Below are 11,081 nucleotides of genomic sequence, written 5' to 3'. Positions count from 1 at the left end.
GAACAATGGAGAAGCTTTTATGAAACTGAGCAGAGGCAGTCTTAGGCTATATTGTTAGATAAATAATACCATTGGCATCCCTCCCCAAAATGGTCAGCTGAAAGAATTGCAATTTATTTGTACGCTACTAAGGTCAGGGCTTTTTTTCTCATAGAACGCTCAGAACGGAGTTCTGGCACCTTTTTTGGATGAAACCTTGTAGGCTAGGCAAGGTAGGTTGTATGACATGTGTGAGTTCCGGCACCTTTTTCTTTTACAAAAAAAGCACTGACTAAGGTTTTAGTAACGTCATCTCAAATAAAGCAATGTATTCTGCAAAAATTTATCCAAGGCAGATTACACTAAACTGGTAATAGGGGGAAAGGTATTTAAAGCAAATAGACAAATTTAATTTTATGGCTGGGCTGACAGAGAGAACAAATAGCCCAAGGTCAACCAGCTGGCTTTCATAGCTAAGGCAGGACTTGAACTCGCAGTCTCTTGCTTTCTAGAAGAGTAACTTAGCTACTAGACCAAACTGGCTCTCAGCGCTAAGCTGGCCATTAGTATTTAAAACCTTTAGTATATATCACTAAAAGGCTAAGTAAAGATTGCATAGTTATGAAGAAGTCATATATACCTCACTTAGTAAAGAAATGAATCTATGCACATTTAAATGCTAATATGGATGGAAGCTTATTCCATCACGTTCAGTTACAAATCAAATGGATATCATTTCACAAGGACCTCTAAACAATATACACTTATCTAAATGGCAAGCTGACCTGTTAATGTGTGTCCACGGACTAAAATCAATTTAGCTTATGGGTACTCAGCTGTTAGAAAAATAGTGTCTGAATCAGAGTTTATTAAGTAAACTCTGATCAGAATTAGTGTTATACAAGGATTGAAATATAGCTAACATCACATTTATGTATTCATGCTGCAATGGTTGGATTAGAAAATATGTCTTGTAATGCTATTGAGACTTTTAAAATTAATTTTATGGCAAAACACCCAAGGAAATTCAAAGATAATTCTTAGAAGGTGTCTGAAGTACAGTTTGTCATAGTTAAGTGATTTTAAGCTGACATGCAGAATTTTAAAACTGGTAACCAGCTATTCACAACACAGAAATTTCAAGTATCTTTATATTATTTGTGAAAATACTTTAAATGAAATAGTGAGGCTGCTTAACAAAAGAAGTCACGTTGAGGCATTTGAAATGATAGGTGAGAAATATCTGATTGCAGTGATTCCACAAGAATTCCACGGGGTCCTTTTGAGCTTCCAACAGGCATGTGGTTGGCCACAATATAAAACAGAATATAATTTTAGGTCTTTACTCAGCTCCTAATATCAGCTTTTGCAACCATCTTACATTTTCAGTTTTCGCTTAGCACCTAATCTGCACACAGTATCCCCATTCTAATTGAAATTGTAATCATGATTTACACTAATGCATTTTTTTAGAATAGAAATAACCTCTTGATAAAATGATACATTATTCAGTGTGTTGTGTGTACTACACATATCACAGCTTTCTTCAAGTGACTTTGTGAATTCAGCAGACAGGCCACCAAGCAAACAGGGAAACAGGCAGGCTGCCATCCAGTGTCTGCACATATTCCCTTATTGGTTCATTCAGAACATGAAGAAAACATTGATTGCACTTTTCTACTTGGGGCCAAACATGCATTTTTAATATCAATATTTAGTAGTGAATATGAAGCCTTTAATGTGCATTTTAAATAAACATGCTACCCTTCACATTTAATATTAAATTTTTTTTTACCCTAACCTGAAAATTAGCTTACTTTGTGCTGGCAATTGATACTCTAAAACAGTATTTCTCAAGCGTGGCAGCTTGGAAATCTGTAGAGTTCAACTCACAGAATTCCTCAGCCAGCCATGAATTGACGTCAGCACATTTGGGCAGTGGTTATTTTTTGTTCCTATTAACCTATTCTCAAGAAAGGTAAAACAAGGATGAAGACAAAGAGGATTGGGCTTTGGGAACATGCTTCATTCGATGCCTTGCAAGTCAGATGTGAAAGCCTGGAACAGAGATGGATTTAATCCTTAGATGAGAATTCTCCTTGCCCATATTATAATATGTCTGCTTAATTACTAGCAGGTAGGAAGGGTAGCCTGACATTTGCAGGTAACAAATTTTTCAAAACCAGGTGCCTATTCAATTATTTCTGAAAAGAAACATTATTTTAATTATTTTTGTTTATTCTTTCAGATTATTTTAATGGAACATGTTTTGATTGCATCCTACTGGCATTTCTCTTATGCACATATATATTTGCCTAAGGTCATAAAGTTACTGTGCAAGCCCAGGAAAAGATAAAGCTTCTTGCTCATACCCTCTCTGAAGCACCTTTTTGGCTTTAGATACGGTATGTAGCACAGCATAGCCATATTCTTTCAATACTTCCTTTTTCTGGTCTAGAAAAAGTTGATAAAATGAACTTTCCTCCCCCACTGTGTTTAATCATATATATTATTGCAATTTGTGTCACAAGAGAGTTCTTTGATTTATGAGGTTTCTGTCTTTGTGATAAAAGTCTCAACATGTTCATAGAAAACTATAAATTAGCATGTTAAAGCAGAATACTATTCGATATGTGTAAGTAGGCAAATATAAATGTACTAACTAAATAGTAGAAACCATGATGGCCAGCATTTTGTATTCAACATGAAAATCTTTGATCCCTGTGGGTTATAGACATCTGGATATTAACATTTCTATTATGCCTGTGAGTTGCAAAGTTAAAATAAAATCACACTTGCGAAGTCATATTTTTCATTATTCCCTTCAGGAACACTTCATTAACAAAACTTTGTCTAATTAGACTGTATACAAGGGAACTAAATCCTGTTGTGCTCAGTACATTTGCACAGAAGAAATTGTAGTTTCAATCTGTCACAGGTTTCACGCTGGCATCTCCTGGGGTTTAAAAAAAATACAGCCATTTAAAATCTGGTCTGTTCTATGTAGCCAAAAGCATCCCAGTAGTGCTAAAATTGAATCTAATTAACCTTCTGCTAAACCTAAAATATCATGAAGGAATACCACCAAATCTGAAAGTTGGAGTAAAAAATAGCTTAGACAGGTATGGAATTAATTTTCCAATTAATTCATCAATCATTTAAGTATGTATTCATAATATCTAGCACAATGTTTGTCTTTTACATTAATATGTTTTTTGTCATTACAAAAATCATGTAGATATATTGTCAGGCAAAAATAGCAAAATAGAAAGTCTAATGCCATGTGTATTTACTTGGAAGTAATTCTCATAAAACTCAATAGGACAAGTGCTTAGGAATGTGTCTCAGTAGTTTTTCTAAAGAAGTTTGCTCATTACTATTCAAAACTGTTCATATAGTAGCTGGACCTCTGTAAATACATATATGTTTAATGTTTTTAGTGTAATCTTAGAAATCCTAGGGAACCTCAGACTAATCAGCATGACATCAGTACATAGTAAAATCCTAGAAAAGATAGTCAAGTAGTGGCTTAGAAAAAAGTGGAGTGATTATTAGAAACCAGTTTGGATTTGTTTAAAACAGATTGTGCCAGGCAAAACTTACTGCCTTCTTTGACAATAAAGTTAGATAAGTGCATCAAGGTAATGCTGTGTAGACTTCAAAAAGGCAATAATAGTTACCCACATTTAAATAAAGTTTAACAGTGTGTTTTCCTCTTACTTTTCCCTTAATCATAGGAATTAGACAAGGATGTCTAAAATTAGGTTACCCATCCATTCAAGGAATATCAATTCCATATTTGCACCAAATCTATTAAATATTTAGTTTGATGGAATGTGCACCTGAAGAAGCAGTGGAGGAGAGTTTTGACATTACAGAGCTTTTCCAGAAATAGACCTGGATTATGAAACTACACTGTCCTGAGCTGGATGGTTGGGGGGGGGGGAGAGAAAGATGCAGGGTAGCCACACCCTAGAATGTCTCAGGATAAATCTAGTAGGTTAGAACAGGGGTCTCCAACCCCTGGTCCATGGACCAGTACTGGTCCGCGGCATGCCAGCAACTGGTCCGCACAAACAAGCAAAGCCCCATCCATGGGATGCAGGCAGCACACAAAACCACACACCCTCTGGTCCATGGAAAAACCTCTCTCCACAGAACCGGTCCCTGGTGCCCAAAAGGTTGGGGAGCTCTGAGTTAGAAGGTTATAACTTTAGTTTGGCAAGATTCTGTGCTGATAGGTATAAGCAAATGAAGGGTTGAATGCAACTGGAATTCACTGTGTCATTTCTAGATTGACATATAGTTATATCTTTGCCAAAGGATATAACTCAGCTAGCAAATAAAACATAGAGAGATTTCTTCAGATATGGAAGGAACTGTGCTGAGAGTTGATCTTTAAAAACTTATAGAAGTAATAAAGAAGGTGGCCAAAAAACTTTCATATTCAGGAGCATTTTTGGAATAAGTGATTGTCCAAAGTTAAGAAGATTCCTTTTCTGGACCAAGAGGTTTGCATGCAAAACCATTTTCTCAGATCAACATCTAGCTGATTGTATCTGAACAGGCTTCTCAGAGATTTATTTATGTCTTTTCTGTGTAGTGAAATTTTTACTGGAGTTAAGTTCAATTTGCTAGGACTCTAACACAGAGATGTGGTAGTGCTGGGGATACCAATTACTGACCACCAGGCTTAAGGTTGCAAGAGAGGAGTGGCATTATTCTAACTCCTCTTTTTTGTCAATATGGTTTCTTTTCTCCTTGTTTATTAGAAGTGTCATTTATGTTATGATTGTTCTTGTTCTTGTGCACTGCCGCAATACTTTTTAAATATCATTTACTTTCTATTTTTTATTAGAAATCTTTTGAAAATAGGTATTATGATATGACTGAAGCTAAAACTCAAATACTTTGGCCACTTAATGAGAAGGAAGGACTCACTGGAGAAGAGCCTAATGCTGGGAAAGATTGAGGGCAATAGAAGAAGGGGACGACAGAGAATGAGGTGGCTGGATGGAGTCACTGAAGCAGTAGGCGTGAGCTTAAATGGACTCCAGAAGATGGTAGAGGACAGGAAGGCCTGGAGGAACGTTATCCATAGGGTCGCGATGGGTCGGACACGACTTCGCAACTAACAACAACAAATTATGATATGAGCTCTTAGCAAACACTGCTTAAGTTGGGTTCTCAAATGGTGCTAAGCTTTATTGTGCCATGTGTTTCATTGCTAACTTTGCTAGTGCTTTCCTCAGAAAGTGACTGGCCATTAATAAGGAAGGCATATATTCCTGGCTACTATTTTTTACATTTCTGAATATATCAGAAAGGGGAAGAATCAGCATTCTTTCATGACAGTTAAAAGCTTATCAATTTCACACTGTCAAATGGACTTCCCAGATGCTTGTTAAGGAGTAGAAATATATCATTTCTTGTTATGTGCTATCAGTTCCGTGAAATCAAGTGTAAATATTTATGGCAGAGCCTTATTTTTATTTTGGGAGTGGGAAGTTAGTTATTTCTGATGGCTTTCGATTACTATTACTGTTTCTTGATACTTGTCTTTGGTGTGTTTTGTATTGCAGTCCTTTTTTTTTGCCTCCAACTGCAAATAAATATATCTCTTGGGAACCTGTATGGTATATTATTAGTCCTGGTATAATAATAATAGTAATAGTAATAATAACAACAACAACCTGGTTAATACCTAGGATGCTGGCAGCAACCTGTGTCAACCATTAGTGCCAGTCAACTTGAATGTTCAGTTTATTTATTTATTTATTTTATTACATTTATATACCGCCCTTTCCCGAAGGACTCAGGGCGGTTTACAGGGTGATTAAAAGCAAAAATACAAAAGTTAAAAACAGATTAAAAAATTATATTCGTCCCTGCATAAGTAAAACCCCAGTTAAAATTAAAATTAAAACTAAAATTAAAATTTTCAGCCTGGGCCAGAGAGCTCGAAGAGCCAGGTCTTCAGGTCCCGGCGGAATGAACGGAGGTCGGGGGCAGTCCTAAGCTCCACTGGCAGCTGGTTCCAAAGGGCAGGCGCACCCACTGAGAAGGCCCTATCCCTGGGTGTCGTCTGCCGGCAATCTCTTACCGGTGGCACCTGAGAAGACCCTCCCTGTGGGAACGCACTGGACGAAGGGAGCTTGATGCCGGCAGCAGGTGTTCCCTCAGATATCCCGGACCCAAGCCATTTAGGGCTTTATAGGTCATCACCAGCACCTTGAATCTCACCCGGAGGGCAACCGGGAGCCAATGCAGCTCGTGGAGTAGAGGTATTACATGGGAGTATCGGGAGACCCCCATCACAACTCGCGCGGCTGCATTCTGCACCAGCTGAAGCCTCCGAGTGGTCCTCAAGGGCAGCCCCATGTAGAGAGCGTTGCAGTAGTCTAAACGGGAGGTCACGAGCGCATGAGTGACTGTGCATAGGGCATCTCGGTCCAGATAGGGTCGCAACTGGCGCACCAGGTGAACCTGGGCAAAAGCCCCCCTGGTCACGGCTCCTATATGATCTTCAAAATTGAGTCGTGAATCCAGGAGGACGCCCAAGTTGCGAGCCCTATCAACGGGGGGTAACACCTCACCCCCCATCGTTAGAGATGGAATAGTCTGGTTAACCCGAGATGCCGATATGCACAGCCACTCAGTCTTGGCAGGATTGAGACGAAGCCTGTTTCTCCCCATCCAGACCTGGACTGCCTCCAGGCAACGGGACATCACGGCGAGGGCATCACTGGGTTGGTTCGGGGTGGAAAGAAAAAGTTGGGTATCATCAGCGTACTGACACCCTCTTTCAAAGAAGCAGTTATTCCTGCCTGGAACCAGCCTCGTGTCTCCTCCCGGGCCACATAAACTAGCCAGGAGGGGCACGGATCCAACAAACAGGTGGTGGTGCTCAGCCTCCCCATGATCCTATCCACATCATCAGGGGAAACAGGATCGAACTCAGTCCAGATAACATGCTCAAGACCGTCCGATGAGGTTGACTGAGGTTCATGTTTAATGAATAAAAGTTTAATAATAATAATAATAATAATAATAATAATAATAATAATAATAATAATAATAATAATAATAATAATAATAATAATAATAATAATAGATGGAAGGGACCTTGGAAATCTTCTAGTCCAACCCCCTGCTCAGGCAGGAAACCATATACCATTTCAGACAAATGGTTGTCCAGTCTCTTCTTAAAAACTTCCAGTGTTGGAGCAATCACAGCTTCTGGAGGCAAGTTGTTCCACTGGTTAATTGTTCTAACTGTCAGGAAGTTTCTCCTTAGTTCAAGGTTGCTTCTCTCCTTTATTAGTTTCCATCTGTTGCTTCTTGTCCTGCCTTCAGGAGCTTTGGAGAATAGCTTGACTCCCTCTTCTTTGTGGCAGCCCCTGAGATATTGGAACACTGCTATCATGTCACCCCTCACCCTTCTCTTCATTAAACTACACATACCCAATTCCAGCAACCGTTCCCTATATGTTTTAGCCTCTAGTCCCCCAATCATCTTTCTTGCTCTTCTGTGTACCCTTTCTAGAGTCTCGACATCTTTTTTACATCGTGGTGACCAAAACTGGATGCAGTATTCCTGGTGTGGCCTTACCAAGGCATTGTAAAGTGGTATTAGTACTTCAGGTGATCTTGATTCTATCCCCTCTGTTAATGCAGCCTAGCACTGTGTTGGCTTTTTTGGCAGCTGCAGCACACTGCTGGCTCATATTTAAGTGATTGTCCACTAGGACTCTGAGATCCCTCTCACAGTTAGTACTATTGAGCAAGGTACCACTTATACTATACCTGTGCATTTGGTTTTTCATGCCTATTATGCTATTTCTTTAAGGAAACAAGCTGGCAAAGTAGGAAGCAAACTAAAGAGAACTGCTATGTCAATACAGTTGAAGTGCCTCCGGTACTGTCAAGGGAAAGCCCAAGTTCCTATTGCCCCAGAAAGGCAGAAATGAAAACCACGGAGCAGGAACATATTATCAGTCTTGTTTTTTATGTACAGTGGTATGTGGGAGGACAGCAGCCCCGTTCCCCCGAGAAAGAAATATTTTGGGAATATTAAAAGGCAGAAAGGTTGGGGCCATGAAGCTTAGAGCTGTTGAGATTAGAAAGACAAAGACCCTTAAAATCTACACACACACACACACACACACCCAAACTCTAAAAACATGACTTTTAGGACATAATAGGATTAATCCACCATCAGAATACCAAAAGGATGTGCTCAAAAGCTCAGGTCAAAGTTCATGCCACAGGAATAAGAAACAACCTCAAACACCAAAGCCCAAGAAGGTATAAAAACCTACCATTCCCAGCTACATGTGGTCAGCTTTCCCAGAGCCACATTTGTGTCTGGCTCTGCTCTTCTATTAACCACAACCTTCTTTCTAAAGCAGTTTATTCCTGGTTTGGTTTGGACCCTGAGGAAGATTTTTCTTTCAACAGTTGCATTGGACAAATCTATATGCACAACTTCATTTGTTTTTAGTTTTTGAGGGTTGGGGTTGGTAATAACAATGCTAATCTAGCTATAAATTGTACCTGACAATCTTCTGTCAAGTAAGCCTTTTTCTGAACAATAGTATTTTGTGTGAATAGTGTGTGCCAGGCAAAAACCCCCAGATATCTTCACTTACCTGCTTCATATGGGAAGAGTGTGATGCCCACTTTTTATCCTCACTGCTACTGCTTCAGGATCTGATTTGTCATTCAACTGTTTTTTTTCTCACAAATGACTAAATGTTCATAAAGAAATAAATGTGCTCAGCCTTGGATTGTAAGGAATAAGTAATGTCTTTATTTACAGAACAGAATAAATTTTTAAATAGCTTAACACTATCAGTTGATTTTAGAGGTTTCAATCCATTATTAGTTATGCAGAAATTAAATTTGCTACTCAAATTAAACCAATAACAAATTGAAACTTCTCTCAGCAATGGATTTTTTAAAATTGTTAACATTCCTCTGACACAGGCTTTCAGTTTACCTGAAACAATGCTACCATCTAGTGACAAAGCAGATACATTCCAATTTATGGTTTTGTATTTTGTAGCTTATCTTCCTAAAAAGCAAATTTATAACAAATGCAGGACATCATGTTGATCCATTTAAAAAAAATTAAAAGATCAATAGTATAATATTATTATTAGGCTTGGTTACAAGGAGGCAAGTAAGTAAACAATCATTTTAGTTCATGGACGTTAAAAGGGCTGGGAACAAAAGAATAGTGCTTATACAAATCTAAAAAAAATACTGCAGATTGTAAAAACCTTAACATTTCCTTGCTCCTGGTAGAAAAAATATATTATTTTGTCACCTGAAACAACCAAAATGGAACATTAACTCCCACCCCCCATCAAGCTGAACTCAGGCATTTGAGTAAATAGTTCTACTCTCAAGTATTTCATCACAGATTATTAAAAGAACTGATCCATGTACAGTATATACACACTAGGGACAAGGCTGTACTTACCTTCTGATTCCCACATTAGGACCACAGTAGCCTTGCCCATCTTCAATGTATAGATAGATCTTGAAAATAAGAAATGTGCGGTAATTTGAAATAATTTCCAGATCAAGGCAAATTATGATGGTTGAATTGGTGTAGGGTTGTCCTCAAGCATATACCGCATTTTTTTCATTTCCATAAGCATGAAATGCAGGAATTTTGAAATATCTATGGCCGTTATCCATGATGACTGGGATACCAAGTTTATAATCCATTGTATATAGTCTGCAACTCTACTACCTATAATTTAGGGTGATCTTATAATGTTCCCCTCTAAAAGAATCTGCATATCAAATGGGAGAAGTCTACCCTTTAAATATAAGGGTAAGATTAAATTTATCAGAAAGAAATGAGAGAGAATACAGTGCTTGAAGATTGTTAAGGGCTGCTTGGGGAGCAACAGGCTGAAACTGAATCCTGACAAGATGGAAGGCTCTGGGTTTGGAGTTTTTTGATCTATGGAGAATTGTCACCTTTTATCTGGATGTAGTAGCACTGCCCCAAGCAGACTAGCTATGTAATCTGGGAGTTGTCCTGGACTCATAACTTCTGCTCAAGGAGATGGTAGTCCCTTTGCACAAGCTATCTTTTTCCTATACTAACAACCCTACTCACAGTCACCTACACTCTAGTCACCTTCTGTCTTGACTATTGCAATGTGCTTTACATAGGGCTGTGCAGGCCTAGATGTGCATGTTTCCTGTGGTAGTTGCAGGTCCAATTCCAGGTGCTGGTTGTCATCTTTAAAGGTTATTTGAAGGAGCATCTTTTCCCAGTGACATCAGAGTGGGAAGGCAGGGAATGCTATGGATCCACTCTCCTAAGAAGGTCTATCTAGAGCAGGGGTGTCAAACTCAATTTCATTGAGGGCCACATCAGCATTGTGGTTGCCCTTGGGGGGGGGGTCTGGCCTGGATGGGCGTGGCCTACTGGGTGGGTGTGGCCAGCTCGACATCACTTGCTTCAGGGGTGCCTGTGCAGGAATGGGGCAGATTTGAGGGTCTCCGGCACAGGAGGATGGGACTGGGACGAGCACTGGGACATGGTCCATCCCTCCCTCCCTGATTCTTCCTTCCTTTCTCCCACCCTCCATTCCTTCCTCCCTCTGTTCCTTCCTTTTTCCCTCCCACCTTCCATTCCTTCCTCCCTGTTCCTTCTTTTCTCCCTCCCTTTTTCCTTCCCTCCCACTCTCCCTTCCTTCCTCCCTCCGTTCCTTCCTCCCTCACCCTCCATTCCTTCTTCCCTCCCACCCTCCATTCCTTCCTCCCTCTCACTCTCCATTCCTTCTTCCCTGTTCCTTCCTTCCTCTGTTCCTTCTTCCCTCCCACCCTCCGTTCTTTCCTCCCTCCCTTTTCCCTCCCTCCCACTCTCCCTTTCTTCCTTCCTCTCACCCTCCGTTCCTTCCCTGTTCCTTCCTTCCTCTGTACCTTCCTTCCTTCCTCCCTCCCACCCTGTTTCTTCCTCCCTGTTACTTCCTTCTTCCCTCTCACCCTTTTCCTTCCTCCCTCCCTTTTTCCCTCCCTCCCACTCTCCCTCCCCTCCTTCCTCCCTCCCACCCTCCGTTCCTTCCTCCCTGTTC

General features: G+C 40.0%; 1 long non-coding RNA gene across 1 annotated transcript; it reads right to left on the bottom strand.

The window, feature by feature from the left end:
* Positions 1-2,592: 2,592 nt before the first annotated feature.
* On the bottom strand, positions 2,593-9,495 carry LOC308664185. Its single transcript, XR_014025623.1, has 3 exons — positions 9,467-9,495; positions 8,631-8,729; positions 2,593-2,935 (listed from the first exon to the last, which is right to left on the bottom strand). It is a non-coding gene; the product is annotated as an uncharacterized lncRNA (long non-coding RNA).
* Positions 9,496-11,081: the final 1,586 nt, after the last annotated feature.

The sequence above is a fragment of the Vipera berus genome (genome assembly GCF_964194415.1).
Source record: "Vipera berus genome assembly, chromosome: 2".
Taxonomy (NCBI): Eukaryota; Metazoa; Chordata; class Lepidosauria; order Squamata; family Viperidae; genus Vipera; species Vipera berus.
The sequence above is the reverse complement of the archived record's forward strand: the minus strand, read 5'-3'. Positions and strand labels throughout refer to the sequence as shown.